A 24,216-nucleotide genomic window follows, 5' to 3' on the forward strand; every position below is an offset into this window, starting at 1 on the left:
CGGAGAAACAAGCTCTCAGGCACTTCCTGGTCTTGTTTGTTATTCCTCACATTTTCTCCCGTTTATACAGGTATCATAGAAAGCTTTATTTCCTGTTATGATCGACAAGCTTTTTTTTTTTATTTTAATATTCTGTGCGCATATTTCACGCGAGAACTTACTGTCGTTAAATAGTCACTCTCTCGTAGCTTGCTAATGGATTGTAAGCTGCTTTTTGTGTGCTGTCTTTTTTTTAATAGCTAGTGTTTTAAACTAGCACTAAAGAAGAAACTATCGATGATAATGTTTCTTCAGCGCTCTCTTCAGAATGACCTCGAAACATTCGTTAATTTGCATGGCGGCACATTACATATTTTGACTTTGTTAGATCATGGTCCCAGATAATCCGGGGACATATATCGTTCTTCAGAGATTACCGCCTGCCAATGGGATTCGTTATTGTGCTGTCGAGAGTGACAGCGTTTTAATTAATTAAAAAATCGACGTTAAAGAGAAAGTTCTTGAGACCTATACAGTCATTCACACTTCGGCAACTTTGGCGCAAGAGGAGGTTTGACAAGCCAGAAAAGATGCCGGAAGGTAAAATGCGCACAGCGCCCAAAATTTCCTACACCCGTTTGTCGTGTTCCTTCGTGAATTTTGGCATCGTCTAGTCGGGCCTTGTTAAGTGTTTAACGGTAAAGGACGAATACACTACATCCTTAAAAAAATGAAATTAAAAAAGAGCGAGAAAAAGAAGTCGAAAGAAAGAAGCCAAGATCGCTGCTTATAACGCAAAGCAAATCTCTTTTTATAACACACCAGCCATTAGTACTCCGAGATTGTTCGAAATTTTACGGAACATATCCACTTCGCTTGTCTCTTAAAATATACACAAAAACCGCGAAAGTGTTCTCTCTCAAAAGGACATGTGCACACCTGTAGCGCGTGATTAGGCAGGAGATAACAAAGAAGATGATGATCATGTCAAAAGCGCAGCCCACCTTCCCCAATTATATGTTTTCATTCCGCTATAGCTCAGCCCAACCGAAGCACTCACCACTTCGGCGCGCTCCTCGACTTTTGTCAGACAGTGAGATACGGGAGACGCGGCCGAACTGTCAAGTCTGTTCTTTTGCAGACCGAGCAAGAAGTACCACCTGTAAACAAAGGGAGCGTTTGAATGCATGAGCTGTTCAGGAAACGTTACGGGCTCCGGCCCACGCTTGCGTCGACGGTAGCACAAATTTTATTACAGGAGATTCAATGAAATTAAAATGGAATGCATTTACATGTGATTGCAACCTATAGCGAGTTTTGATAAATTTTGCTGGTCTAAAAAAGGCCAAAGTGCCTGAAGGTGATGTGACATCCGTGACGTCACAGTAACGTGCTATACCCGACGTTCCGGCACGAATTCAAGAAACTGAAGTTCTGGGCCGCTATTCCGCAGTACTACCAAGTACTGCTTTTTCCGATGCCGTTGCTCTCCATGCTTTGCTGCCTTCGCCAGTGGTCAGAACGACGGTATGAATCCCGTGTTGGGATTCAATGGGATTAGCTGGTCGTCTGCGATGGATAGGACAAGCATTGAATCAAGCCCAAAGGGCATCGCTGTAATAATCACGGCCCAGCCCTGCAAGCTGATGAAATTATAGCTTTGAAAAATTAATACTTTGCCAGTCTCAACTGATTAATTTTTGTTCAGTAGTATCCCGTTACAGAGACGCGCATTAGCGACCACACAAAGCGGTAACTCCGTTAGGTCAGGCAAACGCCCGCGAAGAAGGAACGATGAAATTTGGATAAAAGCGCGTGACAGCAGAATCTCGCCAGGAAAAACGGCAACTGTGACATCTGAAGTACACAAGTGGACTGCTTATTCTTCGCGTGCGGCATGCGACACTCATTCGCTTCTTTCTTAAAGTATAAATCGGTAACAAACACCATTACGCCTATAGACCTTTTCGCTGTTTGTAAACACAGCTCCTGGACGGCTTCCGGTTTTGTGCGTCGGCGTAGCCTAGTAGCATTGGCGGGGATAAAAAGCCTTAGTGAGTAGCCCGCACATTTTCAACACTTTTCTCCCTGTGTCTGGCCAAATATTTTAAATAAATATTCTTCTGAGCTGCACACACAGCAGTACAAGAGTTAGGCCTTCACTTTAAGCGCCCCCTTTTACCTGAAGGCGAAGAAAGAGTCTTTCCTTATTTTGGCACAACATAAAAAACACGCTTTCTGCTTCGCCGTTAGAGATCTGATGATTGAAGTGACCGGAAGTTTCTTGGGGTGCAACACGTGCTGCTGCTATCGCAATCTTCAAACCGACCGAAAAGGCGAATAAGACTGTCTGTGAGTAGAGGCACCGCAATGGCTGCCCCCGAGTTTTACTACGCTGTCCTGCAGTTAAAGAAGAGATGGAAATTGAGGCTTTCGTGCGCCCAGCGCGAGAGGAATAGATAAGCACTAAACATCACACGCAAAGGTAGGGCGATGCGCTGGCGCAAATGAGATGACTTGCCGCTATCCCCGACCAGATACTGCCGCGACGCGCCCTCATTCAAATCTCATTGCTGATCTTCACGTAGCGTTCCAGTCTGACGTAACACAGCGCCCGCCATTTCTGCGCTCCCGGCGCCACGTGGGGATTTGAAATTCTGTTATGCATGCCTCCAGTTCCGTGCCACCTTTTGGATTTCGAAAAGGTAGGGGTCGTACGTTGTGACGCCCTGCAACTTTTCCGCATAAACAACTGCTTACAAGTTTAATGAAATGGTTAACAAGTTTTTTTTTTTTTTCAATCAGACATCTCAGTGTAACTTTAGCAGTGGCAAATTATTTTCACCTTGACATAGAGTTCGTCTATGAAGAAGACGGGTGCCTTCTACCGTAGCATTTTTATTTAAAAACTGTATTGTATTAAAAAACACCCAATACGTTGGACATAACAAGCTGCGGGAGACTCGCTTTATCCTATGTATATACACAACCTTCATCAGTGGTTAAAATTCCGTCTTTGGGTAATGACGCCCCATGCACACCGGGCGACTACACCTGCTCGTCTGCAGCCAGATCCAGACGAGTGGAACAAAGTGCATACACTGACATTCTATAGGACGTTACACGAACAGGCAGGAGTAAATACCACAACAATGAAGCATAACTAGGCTTAACTCATTTGAAGTCGCGAGGCGGTAAATGATAAATGGGCCCATCACGACCATTTATCATTGATAGCGCTCCATGATAAATTGGGCCCATGTTATTGCAGAAATTTGATGCAGGCATCAAAGATAATCAAGCCTAGTGCCCTACGGTTGTTTCGAGGGGAAGGAACAACGCAGAAATGGCGACGGATTCGTAATGCAGAACAAGTCGCTTCGATAGCCACGTTTCTCAATTGTGAGATCGTGATCGGCAGGGGCGTAGCCAGAAATTTTTTTCGGGGGGGGGGGGGGGGGGGGGCGTTCAACCATACTTTATGTACGTTCGTGCGTGCGTTTGTATGTGTGCGTGTATATATACGCGAGCAAAAGCAAAATTGAAATTTTTCGGGGGGGAGGAGGGGGGTTAACCCCCCCCCCCCTCCGTCCCTTGCCTACGCGCCTGGTGATCGGCAACATTCAACCGCATCGATGGCCTCTGATTTCCTTATCACTACAATTGCTGAGCGCAGTGTTCGTGAGTATTTGCTTTCTCGCTCAGCCGGTTAGGAGCACAGGGTTACTATAGCTGAAATACTTAGCGATAATATTTAATAAAACCAAATGTGTGACTACGCAGCTGGTTCTTAACGCCTCGGCGCCCTGATGGTGGGAATCTGTCCTGGCGCCGTAAACATCATCGTGTAAGTCGAGAGCCTGCGGCAATCTTCGTGCTAAGTTTGTGCGCATTTGGAAGCGCTCCAAAATCGATTGTCTTCAGCTTCCATTTACAGTCACATAACGCCTTCATGTGTACTTCATCAACAACAGCTATCGAGACTAGGGAGACGTCATTAGTGCGCATTCGCAACCACGTTATAGGAACACTTTCGAAGAAGGCGGATAGCGGGTAATTGAGATGCATAAGTTATGCAGTATAACTTCCTAAACTATTTCACTGGCTATGGGAGATGCTACAGTTGAGGAGTCCGAACAATTTTGTCTATTTGTGACACATTCTCCGCCATTCAAAGCAGGGTAAACTAGTGTATGCATTTCACGCACCCATCGGAATGCGGCCGGCGCAGACGGAAATCGAAATCACCACCTCGTGTTAAGCAGCAACACTCCGTGGTCACTGAACACCCCGACTGTTAAAGAACAAGCGGAAGCGTTAATCTTACTCTAAGCCTTGATGATAACCGTGTGCAGATATGTGCTTGATTGGGCTGGTTGGTGCATAGTAGGCGGAGAATAAAACAGCGCTTAGGACGGGACGAGATGACACAGACACGGCATGTACATATATTTAGTCCTCAAGGGTGTCGGTGATTTCGAAGAATAGTCATCTGAATCAATATCACCAAGAAAGAAGCAGCCAACCTTTAACAATCACAGTCTGATCAAGTTGTACAGACCTGCAGACTTCTCAAGTTGTACCCGACCACACGTAACTATATTTAACCAGTACCTCCCAACCCATATATTCCCATTTAATCTGTCACTGCGTGCGTGTTGTCGTGGGGCGTTAAACCGCGCGATTTGATTTGACTTCTTCCCTCAGCTCATTACCATTACCTTCACCGCTAAGCATAGGCGTGCGCAGGGTTCCCCATCAGGGGGGGGGGGGGTGAAGGTTCATCGCAGCGCGCCCCCCACCCTACTAAGTCAATTTATGGGGCAGATTTTGCCCCCCCCCCTCTTATGTGACTAGAAAGGTCAATGTAATAATAATAATATCTGGGGTTTAACGTCCCAAAACCACCATATGATTATGAGAGACGCCGTAGTGGAGGGCTCCGGAAATTTCGACCACCTGGGGTTCTTTAACGTGCACCTAAATCTAAGTACACGGGCCTCAAACATTTTCGCCTCCATCGACAATGCAGCCGCCGCGGCCGGGATTCGATCCCGCGACCTTCGGGGCAGCAGTCGAGCGCCATAACCACTAGACCACCGTGGCGGGGCTAAAGGTCAATGTACGGGGCAGATTTTGCGCCCCCCCTCTTAGGTGACTAGGGGGGGCGACCCCCCCCCCCTGCCCCCCTGTGCGCACGCCTATGCCGCTAAGGAAGCATTAGGGCAGGTTCGCACTAACGGTGCCGAGCCTGAAGGAAGAGTGGAGTTTTTGACGACGGAGCACGTTACCTCTCTCTTTCTTTCTCTCCTTTTTTCTGTCTTTTTATCTCTTTATGTCTGTATTACCTTTATTTCTCTATATTTTTCTATTTCTTTCTATCACTCTCTTTCTTTCTCTCTATCTTTCCATCTATTTCTTTCTCTCTCTCTTTTTCCCGTGTTCGTTTTCGTTTGGCACTCGCACCTGCGGTACACGGTAGTGGGCCTAGCCCAATTCCTGTGGCGCATACCCACCTGAGGACTTTTGCACGAAGGAGCACAAGTTACCGATAGCTTAAACAGCTTCGGTGTTAAAAAAAAAAAAAAAACCAAACGAGCGTTTTCCGAAACCCGGCCCCAAACCAATAATACCTTTAGATATGCACTATCTGCCGAAGGAGCTATTTCGGGAGCTGCGTAGCGGCGCAGAACTCGACGATCGAAGGGGGGGGGGGGGGGGGCGACATCGGGACCCCCGCTCTGATCCGCCTGCGAGCCTCACACGCGACACAATCAACTGAGTGCGCGTCACTGGTCGTTGCGGCGACCGCATGTGCCCACGTGCACATATTTCCATGCGCGACGACGAGCCGTTATCCGGCAACTATTCAGTGTCATGCAGCGTTACCCACCGACACCCCCTTCCTTTCTTTTTCTTTTCTTTTTCTTTTGCAGGAAATAATGCATCATTCGCACTTGCATCAGCAACTTCAAGAGTGTATAAGAGGAAAATGTCAGTAACTGTCTGACAATGTAACGGCGTTTATGTCGTCTGAGATAAAGACATCCGTCGGCGCAATATAAAGCACCTATGGGCACAGTTTAACGCTCACGCGATTCAGAAAATCTAACGAATGTCACGACAGTTTTCTCCTCTCTCTTATACGTCTTCTTTCCTTCATTGCGCGCAAATGATTCGTCCATTACGCTAAAATAACCGACAAGCCCAACGGTATAGTCTTTTTGTCGCGGTTTTCCTTGACATCTTTGTAAATATAACTCACGCGAAACTCTATTTCAAAAAGAAGAAAGAATTTTAGCAGCCATATTTCCAGCCGATCTCTACACCCTTATCGTCATTATGGCCGCCTGTTAAAACTAATATTGGCCACTATGAAGTATTCATGGTTTATACTCAATATATTTTACCTCTCATACGGAGTATTTGGCCACGATCATAAAATGTTTATATTGTGATTCTCTTAAAGGCGTTTCTCTCACTATCAGGCTCGCCGCTCCGATAACCACTACGGCATTACCATCTTGTAGTGATATTGTAAATATGGCGCCAAAGGTCCAGAGAAAAGGGGGCTCAAGCCAGCTTCATGCACCATACTTGTGCATAACTTGCGCTATTGCGCATGCGCAGACATGGGCAGAAAGAGAGACAGAGAAATGTGCCAAGCTTGCGTAAGATGCGCAGTATCTCACTTTTTTTGTCCTTCCGTGGAATGATCTTTATAAGCAAGGCGCACCTGATTTACTTCAGAAAAAAATATGTGAGGAATAATAATATGTATTCTGGGGTTTTGCGAGCCAAAACCACGATGTGATTATGATGCACGTCGTAGTGCAGGGCTGCGGATAATTTCGACCACCTTGGGTTTATTAACGTGCACTGACATCGCAGAGTACGTGGACCTCTGGCATTTCACCTTCATCGAAATGCAATCGCCGCGGTCGGGCTCTAACCCGCGGCTTTCGTGTCAGCAGCCGAGTACCGTAACTACTGAGTTCTGCCCCGGCTCTGAGTAAGCCGTCTTTGCAGTATAAACTATGCAAGTATAAACTCTTCAAACGACAGTACAGCTCTTGGGTGAACGCAATTAAACCAGACTTCTAAAAATAACTGGCGTATCCTACTAATTGATATGCACGTTTGTGTAGTGCATACGAGCATCTGCTTAGAATATCTGTTTTTTAAACCATTTGCTTCGTCCCCATTGTAGTCCTCAAAGTATATTTTTTTTACCTTTTCACCAAGTTTCTGATTCTTTTATCCCTCGTGACCTTGTTGTCGGAAGCATTAGTGGCGAAGTGATTTGAAAAACGTAGGTCTCTTCAAGACGAATGAATCACTTGACCTTGTAGACGTCACTGCTCGCAAGTGAAGGGATTGAGAAAAGGAGCAGCACGGAGGAGAGACGGTTTTCAGAGCGAGATATGATGAAGACGTGCGAGTATGGAGACTGCGCGTGCATATACAACGCCGCCTTCTCAAGCGGGACTTAATGCCCTTATCATCGCAGATCGAGACATACAGAATCAGCCAGTCTGATGCTGCGTGCACCGAAAAGCCGGCGCTAATCGCATCTCGCCCTCGTGACGTCGCGACGTACGTGGGACATATTAACCCAGAAAATGAGCGCCCGCCGCGCGCATCGTCCGCCGCTGGCGGTGTGTGGCCTCCAGTGCTACAGAATGGGGTCCCTGTTTCACGCCGCCGGCGCCCGCGTAGGCGCCGGGGCGCGACCGGGAATCAAAGACGTTCGGTCGACCCTGGTGGCGCTCCTCTTCAGTGGAAGATGAAGCCCACCGGGGAACTCGAACGGGCCCATTGTTCATCGGGTCGTGACGGTGGACGACGCCCAATCTGCCGCCACGGCGGCGTCAGAGCGAGGTGATGCGCACGTAGCGGCTAATCAAGAGCCCGCTGTCTCCCGGGACTGCCGGCCCAGTAATGGGCTTCCTTAAAGACTTTCACGAGAAACCAGGCGTCGTCCTGCCTCGGAGTCGGGGCAGCCTCCCACACATGCGACGGACCGACCACCACGTCCTCGCTTGCGTACCTGCGTCTTGTTCCAAGACAGAATGTATTTACCAGCACAAACTTGGCTCATTCTTTCGCAAACGCTGTTCGCTAGCCAGACAAAGTCGTTAAGTCGTGCGAGCAGTTCCAGTGCTATGACCTCGAAATAAGATGTACTACATATGGAGCTGACTGGTCAGGTAACAGCGCTCCTTTCTTGATCCGGCGAGAAGCAGTTGCACCATTTGTTGTGCAGATGGCAACACTCCGCTTGATTACTTCACGGAGTAGCAGTAATTGGTCGTTTGTTTAGAGAAATAAATAAGCACATAAATAAATGGATGCCTTCATTTGGTGCGTTTATATCGCTGGTCTGTCTAGAGGCGTGTAGTTGGCGCTTCCGCCGTTGTCGTCTATCGTCTAATTCAGCGACACATACCTTCGCTTTATGCGGCTTGCTCCGCATGACTATGCATAAACGCATGTCGTTCTGCTTCATCACGAGTGTTCATATTTGCTTGCCCACGATTACTTGGGACAAATGTTCTCCCTCGACAACTGCTAAATCAACTTGAATACGTTTGCGGTGCAGGACGGCGGCACTTCATTCCTTGTAAACTATTCATACATAAATACTCCTTACCTCCTACCCCAAGTTTAGTTCACGCTATTAGTGTAGCAAACAAACCATTTGGAATATCTAGACTAGGGCTAGATTGCTCGCCTGCATATCATGGTGCAACGTTCAATTGAAATGTGTGAATGCTGAATATCGCAGGCAAAAGTACATTAAAAGGAAAAAGAATTCCTATACGAAAACGTTGTAGCATGGAAACTAAGCTTTCAAACACATTCTGTTTCACAACTATGCTCACAGGAAGGCATAGAAGCAGCTCTAGCAAAGAAAGAGAAAAACGCGTTGGGGCGCTCCCCACCGGAAGGCCCTGGTCGTGGGTGAGCGCTTGCAGCCTGAATCTTCAACAATTAATACTGAATCTCAAACGGAACGGAATGTACAATAGTGGACATTCGGCTCGTCGGACATCCATCTCGTTGGGGATTCATTCTCGTAGGAAATTTCGACTCGCCGTAATCTGGCAGCATTGTTTTGTATTGATAGGCCCTATCACCGAGTGAGGATTGCATTTTTCGCTTCTCCAGGAAGACCGATAAATTTACAGCGCAGGAAAAACGCGGACACATTAGAAGACACGACAGACGAAGCCCTTCGTCTGTCGTGTCTTCTAATGTGTCCGCGTTTTTCCTGCGCTGCAAATTTATTGACATGAACAACCAACTTGTCCAAAGAATTGCACTCCAGGAAAGCACATGCAACCGGAAGACGGAGGCACCAGGACAGGGCTTGAGATTAGAGTACAGCGGGCGGCGCAGGATATCCAATGTCCGTAAGGAGTATTGAGGGGCTTATCAAAGCAGTGAGCTGATTAGGACCTCGGCGAGCACGACCCACGAACCAGCCTGGTTCTCAGCTCTGATGTCTTGGAAGTGGCGCCTAGTATGGCAAATAATGACACATTGTTTACACTTCTTACTTGCGCAACTTCTTCCCAGTGAACATTCTGTCTCGTTGGACATTCAGTGTCGTTGGAAATTTTGTTTCACCAGTCGCGTGACCAGTTGGACATTCCGTCTCATGTTATCGTTTTGGACATGTCTTGTTGGACATTTAGTTTCTGAATCGTGGATGGATCCTTCAATACAGGACCTCATGAGCCCCAGCCGATCAACGCGCTGTTCACTTAGTCGATGCTGGACACTTCCCATTGTTGCATATGTTCTGGAGGTACAGTGGATTATGCAGGAGGAAGTGTATTATTGGTCACATGGAGGAGTGGCAGCGGGTTAGGCTCTCTGAAAAACATACGTGGAGCGAAACTCACGAACTTCGCGCGTCAGACAAGAATGCGGCGGTCAGGATGCTTGCTGTGTCGAAGCGGCGGCGAACACCGCTGCGTATTTGTCACCGTGTTGTCAGCGGACCTGTGCTATTATCCGTTCCTGACATCGCCAGACTCTTTTCTTCCTCCCCCCCCCCCCCCCCCATCCACCGCTTGGTATGCATAGGTGTCATTTTCTTTTGAATAAAAAATTCTTGCACCTCAAGCTGCGTTAAGAAAAAAAAAAAGACAGAACATTAAATCAGAAATTCCCTACTAGAAAATCGTCAGATTGCGCGTAAGGGTTATTTAAAATTTCATCATTACATTAACATATGGCAACACTAGCCGATATTAGCCGTCATTCAGCCAATATTTAGCCGCTGCCTAGCCAAACAAGGCTTGCGCATTAGAAGATATTCGGTCCATAGAGCCCAGCCCTTACAAGTTGTGCGCGGCATTGAATCCGATCTTAATAGAATCCCTCCCGAGTCCAGCACCAACTCAATAGAAGGCTACAAAATTTCTTTAACAGTTTTATAAGGAAGTAGCAGCGGAAAATGGAGGGTTAGTATCGAGAGTGAAGTCGTAGTTCAATAGCTCGTGCGCTGTATGTCGCGCACTTAACTTGCTCCCCGTTATTAATTAACGTTCAACCGCTACATTTATTTGGTAGCAAGATTATTTTTAATTATCTTGTGCCTTATTCTTTTGTCGCAGTTCCAGTATATGGGGAAGGATCTTGCAATGACATGAGTGTAGTACCGCATGAGAAGCCTGTTTGGTAAAAAGAGTTGCTTGCCATTACTTTCAGGCATGATACATGGAGCGAACTGCCGATGTCCAAGCGACGAACTTCGACGGGCGATCCCTCGGCGTCAGAAAAATGTGTGTAACGTGTGCGACTTGAACTGCATTCAACTAAAAGGTAGTCATATATTGGGCGATTGCGTAAGATCCGGACACTGGGGCAAGTTTCGTGTCCTTGCCAGTGATGGTATCGCAGCCGTAAACTGTGCTTCATGCCAAACGTCAGGATCCCTTCTTTAGTTTAAAGAAGTACACCGCAGTCAAAGCCGTATCCCGTAAATTTCTGTAGCATCAATTTTCATCAACTACAAAAAAAAAGTCAACCAAGCTTCCGTGATTTAAATTTCCCAGAAGGCAGTGGTCAGAAGCTGCACGAACAGTCAATGACAGAGACAGCTTTATTCCGTAAGAGACTTCACATCCTATTAACAGAGACGCTGTTTAGCAAATCGTTCCTTGTCCTGCGAACCAAATAACTATCATCATCATAAACGGGTGTGTGCCACAGAAATTGGGTAAATCCCACTACTCGCTCCTAGACCACTAAAAATGAAGAAGGCAACATTTAGCCCAACAACAAATGGCTGCGAAGCGACGGCGGCGAGCCGAAGACGTACAGCGAGACAATACTATAGGTAACGGGAAAGGCGGCTGCGAGAAGGTCCCGGAAGCGATGGAAGGCCTACGCCAACGACGACGCGCCCGTGCATCTATGAGAGGTGCGAACGCTTGGTTTCAGCGCGAGTTTCTGCCTCTGGAGTTTGGACATCCGTGTCGTGTCTGTGACTGTCCGTGGTTTAGCTCGAACCTCTCTGCGCTGAGAATCAACGTGGAAACAACCTAACATCACCTAGCTAAAGCCTAGCAATGACCTAGAAGCAACCTAGAAACAACCTGCATAACCTAGTTAAGGCCTATAGAAACAACCTAGAAGCAACCAGACTAGTCTTTAAAATCGTCCAGTTTCGCTGTTTCAAGCCTTGCGCGACTAAGTGCAAGCTTCGCAATTATTTTTTTTTTTCGTCGCCGTTTGAATCATAATCAAGAGTAGGCGTAATTTATTCGCAATTTTATCATTTCACAAAAAGACCGTACGCGAAATAATGTTGTGACCGTTGCACATGCAATAGAATACCGAGGATAACTTAACACAACACTGAATCGACAAATATATTTGTTCGCAAGTGTTCTTGGTCAGCCGGCCTCGCTAACTTTATGTCCAGCATCTGCATTGGTTGCAATTTTTCTCTTACGAACAGTTACAGCGTGACACCTTTTTGTGAATACGAGCCCTCGAACCGCGCGTCGCTTTTGTAAAGCTGTGAATATGTATATCGCTTATGTTCCGTCAGCAGAACATCACCAGCTATATATTAAAGGAAATTACTTGCAGATCCAGAGCTCATTATGCCACACTTAAGCATGACGCATTGTTAATTTGATGCCGCACAAAATGGCTGCCACTCATCTGTTGTAGAATGTTTCTGCCTGCGACAAATGCGTGCGTCGACGCTACAGAAATGCTGGAACTTATTGATGATTGATTGTGAAAAGCTAGCACTCTTTCGTTCCTTTCAGTGAAATTTTAAATGTCGTGATAACCTATTTTGCAAATAGTGGGAAATTTTTGCAAGGAAACAATGATACGTTGAGTTACCAGTGATAGATCGTAAAAAACAATAATTATTGTTTGAACAATTAGGATTAAGTTTATGCAGATAATTCTATTTGTTAGATGTCGTGTACCATTCTCCTATAACAAATGTGAGCAGCGACGTCAAAATTTATCGCTTTCATCAGAACTTGCTGGAAGCAGCGCCATTAGCCGGACGATCCGCTACGCGCGCAGGTATTGCGGCTTCACCACTCAACTCACCCGGTGACAGGCTAAAAAAAAAACACCTTCCTCTCCCGAGGTGCCGTCGGAGTCAATGCATTTTCTTCGGTGTCAGCAACAGCCGCCTCACTGCTGAATGTTTCTCCGTTGGTCGTGAGCATAGGTCGGCAAACTCACTCATGAGTCGACTCACTCAGATTCAGATTGAGCCGTTAGTTTGAGTGAGTCAGGCTGAGTAATAATTTCGGAAGGATGAGTCCGAATGAGTCCGGGTGAGTAATATTTTCGTGAATCTGAGTCCGAGTGAGCCCTAAGGACAAAATCTATTTCATGAGTGACTCTGAGTGAGCTCCACATTTTTTTGCCGACTTATGGTCCTATCTACTCAACTTCACCATTACTATTAGCCGTATGACGACTCACATTTATACTCGCGTCTACTCACACATACTTCAATGCACTAGCGTTCATACGCCACCTCAATATTTATTGATCAGAGGCGTTAGTTACGGAGAAGGGGGGGGGGGGTGACCTCTTTCCGGCAAAATCTTTCGCGGGAAGTTCTTGGTAAAAATATCTCGTGTGAGTCATCTCTTTCAATAAAAATGTCCTTACTGGGTTGTAATCATCGATAACTCGTAATTGAAGGTACGAGATCAAAAAGCGCCAAGTATAGAGCAGCAATTATATGAGATATTGATGTTAAAGAGCCTTGACACTATGGTCGAAAAAGTTAATACGTTAATGGACTCATGAGTCGACTCACTCAGGCTCACTTAGACTCAGATTGAGCCGTGAGTTTGAGTCTGAGTGAGTCCGAGTGAGCAATACTTTGGTGAGTTTGAGTCCGAGTGAGTCCGGTTGAGAAAAATTTCAGTGAGTCTGAGTCCGAGCGAGTCAGGATGAGGAAAACTTCAGCGAGTCTGAGTCAGAGCGAGTCAGGATGAGGAAAATTTGGTGAGTCTGAGTCCGAGTGAGCCCTAAGGGCAAAATATATTTCATGAGTGAGCCTGAGTGAGCTCCACACTTTTTGCCGACCTATGACGTAAGAACTTCCGTGAGCACTGTCTGTGGCTCTCGGCGTAGCCGCCGTTTGATTACGCGAGCGCCATAGTGTTACACTGTGCGAGCCATTGTAATGACTGTACAACATGCTACAATATTCTATCACGGTGTCATACATATGACTCTGTTACACTTAACATATCGTTACAAGGCAGTGTATGTACATGAGCGCGCCGTTAAAGCAGCACCTTGCAGCGCGACGAAAAAAATATCACAGTCTAAATCATCAAAAAATAATAATAATAAGTAATACCTGTAAATGGCTACTGTTAACATTGCGTAGGTGGTAATATGCTGCGTGCTTTCTTCTCACACTAGCTGAAGCGGCGTGACGAACACGCGTCGGCCGTTGTACACCCGACGAAATTATCCGGCCATGCCAGATCGGTTGACTTGCCGGTGTCAATATTTTCGTCGTTTGGGGACCGCTGCCGGACGAAGTTCGTCGCTTGGACGCCGCTTAGCGTTGCATGCTAATCTGAGATTTTTGGCGTACATGTGCAGCGCAACCCATACGGGGGACAAAGAATGGACGACACGATCAAGCACACACGCGGCCGTTCGTCCTGTGCTCAGTTGGGGTGGTATAGGCAATACCGCTATCCTGCGGCAAATCGTACAGACACAGACTGGAAGCTGTTTCAATACTCCTCTTAGAGAGCACCCCGCTGCTGTCGGGAATTCTACCAGCTCAAGCCTGGCCGCACATTGCAGGCGCTGCCAACACAAGCAATGCGACCCCCTGTTCAACAAACCACAGTGCAATTCAAAAATGGAACTCAAACAAGCCGAGAGGCAGTCGTGCTCAGTGTTACGGAGTTGCCACTCCGGAATCATTTCACATTTTCGCGATCCCGGAATGGAATGAGGACAAGGCTTGGAGGAATGGAATTAAGCGCCTTTTGAGCGGAATGGAATGGGAATGGAATTACTTCTTTTTCCGAAAACAGAGCACGTTTTCGTCTACGCGCTGTTTTCTCGAATTTCAAACATTAAAACAATAAAGCAGTATTTTTAAAATGACTTAGCTGATTACAAGCATGGTACATTTATAAGCAACGCGCCTGCTACAAACCGAGGCATAAGTTAGTGTACAAACATTATCCCTGCAGATACTGAAGGGAGAAACAAATTATCCTTGCGCGTTGGTTCCCATTGATACCCCCACACGAAAGTGCCGAATACTCTGTGCACAGCCTGATCTTTATCTCTAGAGCAGTTTAGTACCTGACACACGTAAATAACCTATGCGACAAGGAAGACATTGCATACCTGCGCACAGGCGAACACAGAAAGTTCTCCTCCCCCATCCATGCTTGCGAGGCGCGCTTGACAAGCGTGAGTGCTGACGAGCAGTGCGGCCCAGTGTTCCGTATTTGATGCAAAGGCACAAGGTGCCCGTGCGGTGCACTGTTCCAACTAATACAAGCAGATCTAGAGGGTTTTGTTCCCCATTAACCAAATCTTAGTTTTCTCCATATTCGCGCGACCTCTCCAGACGCGTGGCAAAACTGCTTAGTCTTCTTGAACACTACTTCTGTCAGCATAAAATTACGCTACGTCTTCATTTTAGCATTAACACATTTAAGCTAAAACAATATTAAAACATCTCCGTTCGTTCAAACATGCTGACCATGCAAATACTATAGGTAGCGGGAGAACTGCCCCTATGGGAATTAGTAGGGTGGTTGTATACTGCACGAGATATGTCACCAAGCTACTATCCCTCAACCATGGTAACGTGTTTTGCGTACTTTTGCAGTTCTTAGTGCATCTGATGACATCAGCTTTATGGGACGTTCATTTTTAACTCGATAAAACTATCAAGATGCCTTTTCTACGTTGAGGAATTACAGGAATGGAATTGAACTGTCCGGCCATTCCCGGAGTGGGAATTGGCTAAATTTTTTCATTCCGAGGCATTGAAAGGAATGGAATTGCGGCAAGTTCTAATTCCCCGGAATGGAATTGGAATGGAATGGAGGCGCCCATGCCGCAACACTGGTCGTGGTATATCACATGCACACGGATTGCACCTCGTGTGTTAGCCAAACATCTATTTCATTGCATGAAAAATACGCAGAATTTATAATGGTCTGATTGCCCAATACTCTTGCATATATGGTACACACCACGTGACCTAAGCGTTTCATGTATCAGTGCAATAAACATTCACTTCTCATTCAACGCTCGTGCCGTTCATTCTTTGTCCATCGTCTGTGCTGCGCTGTACCTATACGCCAAAAATGGCCTATATGTGCAGCTTCATTTAACTTACCTGCTGCCCAATTGGCTGTATTGATGTAATCTGAGCTTAAAACCCACTTCTCGAGCTAAGTGTTTGTTACTCGATTTCATCAGAATGTGGCGCGTTGAATCAGTGCTAGCAGCCCCGAGGAGAGAAGGAAAGAAGCCCTAGTTGACTGAGGTGGTTGCGACAAGAGCAAGGCCGCAGTAACTGTATCATTCACAAGTTTAAATGCACATATAAACCCTATAAAGTGGACGAGAGGATGACCGCCGCCGTAGCTAAGTGGTAGAGCATAGGACGCGTTATTCGAAGGTCGCAGGCTCGGTCCCTGCCGGCGGCAAGTTATCTTTTCGTCCACTTTACTTTCTTCACATTTATATCCCAGTTATTACAAATAACATCCCCTATACTTTCCTTGACATTATTGTCTGTTAGTTCTCATTAATATTGTGTCTAACAAAGAAAAACGAGCCCTTAAAAGTCATATTTCTTTCATTCCTAGCAAGGGTCTCGTTCTGGCAGACTTGTTGCCTTCAGGTAGTATGCGAGGGATTATTGATCAGCTGCCAGCTCGTAAAGAGATCACCTGCTAAGTGTTGCCAAAAAGGCAGAAAAAAAACGCCAGGCCTGCGCTGAAACCGCAGCACAGTCACAGCGAAAGCTGGAAGAGCGGCGTTTCTAGAGCCCGTTAAGCTCTCTTGGGGCTATAATACAAGTACCCTAGAAAGGTACCCACTACGCCATAAATCACAATTTTTGTGAAGTTAGGAAGCACCTACTAAGCCATTATTCGTCATTCTGCGGAGAAGCGAGGCACCAGCTACACGTCTGTAAGACATTATGTGCACTCTGTTGACGCGACGACTGATGACGATGAAGAATTATGGCTCAGCACTTTGTAATGGGTTGGAATCTTTAAACGGCCCACCAGTTATGTTTTTTGCATTGGGTGACGCCCGATCGCTATTTCCCTCTCCCGTCATGCTGTATAACATACGTTGACGTGGGAGAGAGACGGGGGGGGGGGGGGGGGGCGAAGGACTTTACTGAGACCCCGAGGAAATGGATCATGCGCCTATGGGCTTCCTTCGCAACCAATACAAGTGCACTTGCGTGGAACCCACCACGCTATACATCCTTGTAATTTTACTGAGACCCCGAGGAAGTGGATCATGCGCTTATGGGCTTCCTTGGCAACCAATACAAGTGCACTTGCGAGGAACCCACTACGCTATAAATCATTGTAGTTTTTGAGAAGTAGGGCAGCAGGCACTGTGCCATTTTTCGTCATTCTACGGAGAGCGTTGGTACCTGCTAAACCCATGTGAGGCATTTTGCACACTTTGTTGATGCTGTGCCTGATGACGATGAAGAATTATGGCAGAGTCCTTTGTAATGGGTTGGAAGCATTCAACAACCTAGTCGTTGCGCAATTCGCATTGTGTGACGCCTGGTTACAGAATTCGCGTTGTGCGACGTTTGGTGCTTATTTTACTCTTCTACCACGCTATATTGCATATGCTAATGTGGTTCCTTCCCGACATGAAGCCTGTATAGGACCTTTTTGCAAAGCAGTTTCAAGCACCTGCATGGCTCAGAGGTTGAATGCTGGGCTCCCACGCAGAGGGCCCAGGTTTGAACCTCGTTCCATCCTGGAATTTTTTTTCTTATTTCGTTTTTTTTTCTTATTTCGAGCGATACTGGTTACGGACACCGGCGGCGGCGGCGGCGGCGGCGGCGGACAACTACGGCGCCAAAAACGGCCGGTGAAATAATCTCATAACAGCTTTCGCTGTAAAAGAGCGTTCCACACTCGCCTCCATGGCTGCGATCGGCGCTGGCTAACACTCCTAGGGTTTAAATGCACATATAAACCCCATAAAGTGGACGAGAGGATGACCGCCGCTGTAGCTCAGTGGTAGAGCATCGGACGCGTTATTCGGAGGTCGCAGGTTCGGTCCCTGCCGGCGGCAAGTCATCTTTTCGTCCACACTACTTTCTTCACATTTATATCCCAGTTATTACAAATAACATCCCCTATACTTTCCTTGGCATTATTGTCTGTTAGTTCTCATTAATATTTTGTCTAACAAAGAAAAACGAGCCCTTAAAAGTCATATTTCTTTCATTCCTAGCAAGGGTCTCGTTCTGGCAGACTTGTTGCCTTCAGGTAGTATGCGAGGGATTATTGGTCAGCTGCCAGCTCGTAAAGAGATCACGTGCTACGTGTTGCAAAAAAGGCAGAAAAAGAGTGTTCCACACTCGCCTCCATGGCTGAGATCGGCGCTGGCTAACACTCCTAGGGTTTAAATGCACATATATACCCCATAAAGTGGACCAGAGGATGACCGCCCCCGTAGCTCAGTGGTAGAGCATCGGACGCGTTATTCAAAGGTCGCAGGTTCGATCCCTGCCGGGGGCAAGTTATCTTTTCGTCCACTTTACTTTCTTCACATTTATATTCTAATTACTACAAATAACACCCCCTATACTTTCCTTGGCATTATTGTCTCTTAGTTCTCATTAGTATTTTGTCTAACAAAGAAAAACGAGCCCTTAAAAGTCATATTTCTTTCACTCACAAGTGGACACCTTAATTACGGTAACGAGGTCCTGTTCTGGAGGTGAGCAGTGGATGCACAGAACACAGCGGCATGTTACAAAGAGCGAATGAATTTACTGCATAGGGCTCAAAGCAAACACATTGGTAAGTAGCGGAGTCGTACATCTCCTGTTTATCTCCTGCATATCTTACTGTCTCTGGCGATGACCGCCCTTCTTCAGGACACTAGAACAAAATGGCAGCCAGAGAGCGAGAATACGCTGCTTACACTATTGCTTGAGTTTGACACCATGTGCAGCATACGCGTGCGCACTGTGGGAGGGAAGGGCAGCCCCCCCCCCCCTTCCCAAGTAAGCTAAAAGGGGGGCGGGCGCCGATCCTGTCCTGTATACCTTTACTCAGTCTGACCTTCCACGTCATTTTTTAATGCGCGTACTTGTGGCTACGCATGTTTTTTTTTTGTTTTTTTTTACAGTAATGGCGACCAAGTACCCCTGATGTTGCATTCAAAGATATGTTGACTTCTCACTTTTGCCCCAGAAAGCGGGGGACCAATAGCAGGCCTTTGTAAGAAGCACGTCATCGCTTCATTTTCATTGTTCCATCCATTGCGGAGCTCGTTTTCTTCCGGACTCGACCAACAGGGGAGCACCCCCCCCCCTTACGGAGAACCCTGCGCACCCTACGATGTGCACTATATGGCACTGTGCTGCACATTCAGTCCAAGGAATGCAGTCTGGGTCATCGTAGGCTTCAATACTCGATCTTCAATGCTAGCGGGAACCATATCATTTACAGCAACATCGAGTATATAAAGCAAACAAGTACTGAACATTTCATTGCTTACTGGGCGACTGTAACTGGTCACATTATTATTCAACAGCGATGACTTCGGTTGGTACCACGTGGAACTATATTCCCGCAAATTCCCTCGGCTGTTAGGATCGTGGACGAAGTACGCATGTTTTTAGGCAGACCTCGTGTCAAAAGAGGTTAAATTTTAAACGCATCACCCAAATTCTAAGCCGTCACATGTGATGCTGCGAATGTCTCGGTTAGTGTTTGCCAAGCGCTGCGTTGACCACGACGCGAGATATGTCGTCGCGGCTGTGGCTTTATAAGCCCTTACGAAGTTTAGTCGTACCACCTTATCTTGGATTCTTTGGACACTAACAGCCTTCCTATTACAACAGCAGCCAAGCTGGCTGATAAATGTATCTTAAAAGAGTTAGCACCGTGAAAGAAAACTACAGTGCCTTTGTCAATATTTTCCCTTATGAAAACCGAATGAAAAGCGCACCGAATGCGAATCACTCATCGTTTCTGTGTTTGCTTGGCATCGTCGTCGACGGTGTGCCTGCAAATAGTCGGTATATAGGTTGAGCAGAAAGCATTGTTCTTTAGTGGGGCACACTGCGCAACACAATGACTAACCAAGTATCAACTACCCGTGTAAGCATGCTCGAACGAAGGAAGCCAATAGTAAGCAGAGTGCTGCTCTTTCCACAAAAGGCGAACGCTAGAGGGAGCTCGGGGCGTTCGCCCAGGGCCGCTGACCCTGCTCTCACAGCAGCGCAGTACGGCTCGGGACGGAACGAATGGTATACGCGCCGCTATCCGAGGTCCGATCCGCTCTCCGAACTACGGTGAATACCGCTCAATGGCCAAGGAACATTGCGCACGCGAGCAAGAAACTCGGAGGAGGGCCAGCAGATAGAAGGCCAGCGTCTGCATGCGTGCGGGGCGCACGACTGGAAACGGAAGCCCGCTGGAAAGACCGAAGACCCGCGTGGTCCGCTGCAGGCAGATATCAATTTCCGGAGAGCTAGCGTCCAACTAGCGCGCCTTATAATCAGCGCTCAGGGTTCGCACCCTGGGGCCAATAAACGGCGGCGGAAATTGACGTCATCCTTAAAATAAGAGTAACGGTTTTTCTCGCTCCCGTTTTGCTACCGCTCGACGCCGCCGCGAAACAAACACGTCGAACAAGGAGATCCATGGCGAACGTGCGCGCGAGCAGGACTCCCTGACTCGTCGCGGAAGGGTTGAAGCAGAAAAAAAAAGTAGGGGAGAAAAAGGACGAAAGGGAAGCGCGCGACTCAATTGAGAAAACGTCGCGACGGAAGGAAGGCTCCGCAAAATCCCATAGACGCAGTGCAGAGCGTCCAAAAGGGATTCGGCTGCTTTTTCCGTTTCCAGGCTCCGGTCCGAGAGCCAGTCGGCGGCCTTCGACCTTGGTCACTGCCACGCTGCTGCATCCGCAGCTCACGTGGCACCTTCACCGCTCTGCTCTGGTGGTATACACTGTTGCACCTTTCTTGAGGGCCTCGAAGCGCACCGAAACAGTAGTGCACGGTAATTAAAACACGCTTTAAAAAGGTAAGATTGCTCCATAGTTTCCAGATCTGTGAACGCATCACCGGAGCACACAGTTTTATCCTCGACAGCACTCACAAAGTGCATAAGTGTCTGGAGTGTCCCGTCAAGCAACCCAGCGGCATCACTGGTCACTCGCGCGGTGCCCCACCTATAGCCTCAATTGAAAACGACCTACAACGACGTTTTTTTCTTCTTCTTTTTTTGCGGGGGGGGGGGGGGGGGGGGAGCTTGAGGGAAGATCTTCCCTGCAGCATAAACATCCTGCAAAGTGAAAAGAAAAAAAAGGAAAAAAAAAAGTCCGACGTTTCAGGTCAGGCTGATGAGAGCGCGGGTCCACCACAAACCAAAGCGAAGTATATCAATGGGACGGGGGGTGGGACTTCGTACGTATCTTGGTCTAGGTAAGATAGCTCCAGATGAAGAATTTCTTTAAAATACTGGCGTGGTCTGGAAGCAAGCTTTGAGAGCAAGGAACAAGGAAGAGCAGGCGGCGTGCACTGTTTCGTGTCCATTACTCAGGTCTGCACGCCACCACAAATGGCGATCACTGACAGCCAATCTCTCGCTCTTTCCGGGAAAGAAAAAGACGCGGAAGCTTTCACAATCTCTGCTAATCCCTTCAGTCGCCTACGCCAGGGATCACATACCGCGTTTCCAATATTTCACCTTGCTGACCTCGACTCGAAGACAAAAAGAGACTTCTGCCCACTCTTAGAGCGCCTCGCACACTGACGCGCGTTTGCGGCTGAAAGAGCCTCCAAAAATTGGGGTACACTTAAGCTTCGCCTTTAAGAGTTGAACGCGATAGCGATATCCTGCCCCTAGTGCGCACTTCGAACACTACGAGTGTTTAAGAGAATGCGCGCACTAAGGTGTGTGCCTTACGTAATGGATAGCATGCTTTAAACCATGATATTGACGTGGTGTGACGCCCGATGGCAATGTACGCTTGTACCACGCAATATTACTGCGATATTACATCTCGTACTGTGACACCTGTATACAGGACGCGTATTTTGGGGAAGTATGAAAGTTACTTTCAGTGCAGCCCTAAGCAGAGGCGTGGCTGTGTCGTAGAACATCTGCTTGCCACGCAGACGGCCTGGGTTCGATTCTCACTCGGACCCAACATTTTTATTTATTTTATTTGCAGCTTTTTCGATTTTTCGGTCACGGGCAAGATGATGATTTTTCGCTCACAACCAACGGCGCCGACGCCGACGGCGGAATTTCTGCGATACGAGCTCTTTAACGCTATCGCGTTAATATACAATATAGCCGTTCGATCAGGGCCTGCTGAGCATACTCGGCATGCTTCATTTGCGTAAAATAGAAATGACAAAGCTTAAACGTGACCCTTAAAGGGACACTAAAGAGAAAAACGATTTTTCTCATATTAGTAAAGTACTCTTTCGCGATACCAAAAAACACCACGCTTGCGGCGAGAAGACGCTTAGTAAGCGAGAAAACGCGCAAAAACAAAATGTGGGTGGCGACGCCACCTTGAAGTTTCCGCACCATTCGCCGTGACGTCACATGTTTTGACGGCGCCTACTAGGGACTGCGTAGTTCCTAACCGGTAAAAATGAAGTACATTGTCCTCTGAGGGGGCCATAGACTTCACATACCACGTTTGGGGTGATTTTGTTGAGCCAGTGGCGCCAAAAAACGATAACTACACTTTGAAATCCGTGACTTCACGCGGGGAGATTTCGGCGCGAAATTTAAAAATGAAACTTTGAACTTGATTTTCTCCTCTATTAATAAACCCATGATGGCGAAATTAACGACATTACAGTTTTCAGAGCATAATTTATCGATCTAAACCGATTCATTGTTTCTCTTTAGTGTCCTTTTAAAGTATCGGAGCAGGCTAATGTGCCCTTCCAACATCACACTCCCCGCGATTTTTTTTTTTTGCGCGTGTGTGCGCGTGAGATTCGACACAGTTCACTTGGAGATTATATCAGCACGAGCAACGTCACCCAGATGCAATTATTTAATTTTTATATATCTACGACATAAGCTTCGCTTCCGCCGCTGATACTATCGCTCTTTAAAGCAGCAATTTTTCGGCGCGGCCATGACACCAATGTGCTTGCCCCTTTGGACGGTGTCCTTACGATAAACAGCTCTATAGCAGGATACAGGTCTAGGAACCAAAGTCAACATACAAAAAGCACTAGCCATTCCACGACGGTGACGGAATATGGCCTTCGGCACCTGAAGGCTACAGCTGTTGAGAAACGCTAAGTGGTGCACTAACTTCGCTTATTCGACCTATACAGAATATGTTCATTTGGGCTATTTTAATATGGATCCATGACAGCATCACATGGGTCAGGAAAGAAAAAGAAAGGCGGGGGGGGGGGCACCAACAGCGCATCATATGGTCGCAAACTCTGCCTTTCTTGATTATTTTTTTCTTTGTCTTTTATTTGTCCTTGTTCTTTCCTATTTGCTGCATCTTCTGTCTCTCTCTCTCGATCGCTCACTCGTGTTATCCTTCATGTGTCTTTTCTCTACCAACTTACCGATATAAGCCACGCGCTGATAGCACTCGTGCCCATTATGCCACATGCGTACAGCATGAATGCCTTCTGAGGCAGCCAGGATTGCTTTTCAACGAAAAGCTTGATCCGATTTTTACGTCAGCCTCGATTCATAAGAGATAAGTGAAGCTCGCACGTCGCGCTGCTTCTCGGGCTTAATGGAAAACATGCCTGGCGCTGTCACGGGATCAGTTTGTAGCGCGCTAGTATGTACGTGCCACAAGAATCCGAACAGGAGGAGACGACGACGACACGCCAAGCACGAGGTGGCTGCGCCTGTTCCTGTTCGCGTCTGACAAAATGGCTTCTGAAAATATATAATTTGTGGACTCCCAGTATCGATGTCTGTCTGTCTGCTTCCACAAATTTTCGTGCGCAGCGTGCCTTGGCGAACAGCAAAACACTCCTGCACGCAATGCAGACATCTTCGTACATTCCAGCCAAGTGAATACATGATCCCGCAAGAAATATCATTTTAGAAATATCTTACGATATGAGTATGAGGCACGCCATAGTGAAGGACTGCGGAATAATTTTTACCCCCTGGGGTTCTTTAACGTGCACTTAAAGTACATTAGCTTTTTTTGTTTGTTTTGTTTTCTCTTTTTTTGCATTTCGCCCCATTTAAATGGGGCCGCCGCAGCCGGTATTATACCCGCGACCTCGAGCTAAGTAGCGCAATGCCAGTCCCTGCATGGGCTACCTAGGCAAGTGGAATAAACACAATAAAAAAACAGAAAAAGAAAAAAAGTCGGCGGATCGCACGCGTACGTCGGAATCTGATATAAGCGAGGCCTTCTTTTGATATTAAATAAAATGTCTTCACTTCCCTTTCTGCCCTCCTATGAGACTCAACGCTCATTGTTCACTGT

The 24,216-nt window shown here is 47.0% G+C and overlaps 1 non-coding gene across 1 annotated transcript; it reads left to right on the plus strand.

Moving 5' to 3' along the window:
- The first annotated feature begins 18,200 nt into the window (after positions 1–18,200).
- On the plus strand, positions 18,201–18,272 carry Trnat-cgu (transfer RNA threonine (anticodon CGU)). Its single transcript has one exon. It is a non-coding gene; the product is annotated as a tRNA-Thr (tRNA).
- The last annotated feature ends 5,944 nt before the right edge of the window (positions 18,273–24,216 follow it).

This window comes from Rhipicephalus sanguineus, chromosome 1 (assembly GCF_013339695.2).
Source record: "Rhipicephalus sanguineus isolate Rsan-2018 chromosome 1, BIME_Rsan_1.4, whole genome shotgun sequence".
Classification (NCBI taxonomy): Eukaryota; Metazoa; Arthropoda; class Arachnida; order Ixodida; family Ixodidae; genus Rhipicephalus; species Rhipicephalus sanguineus.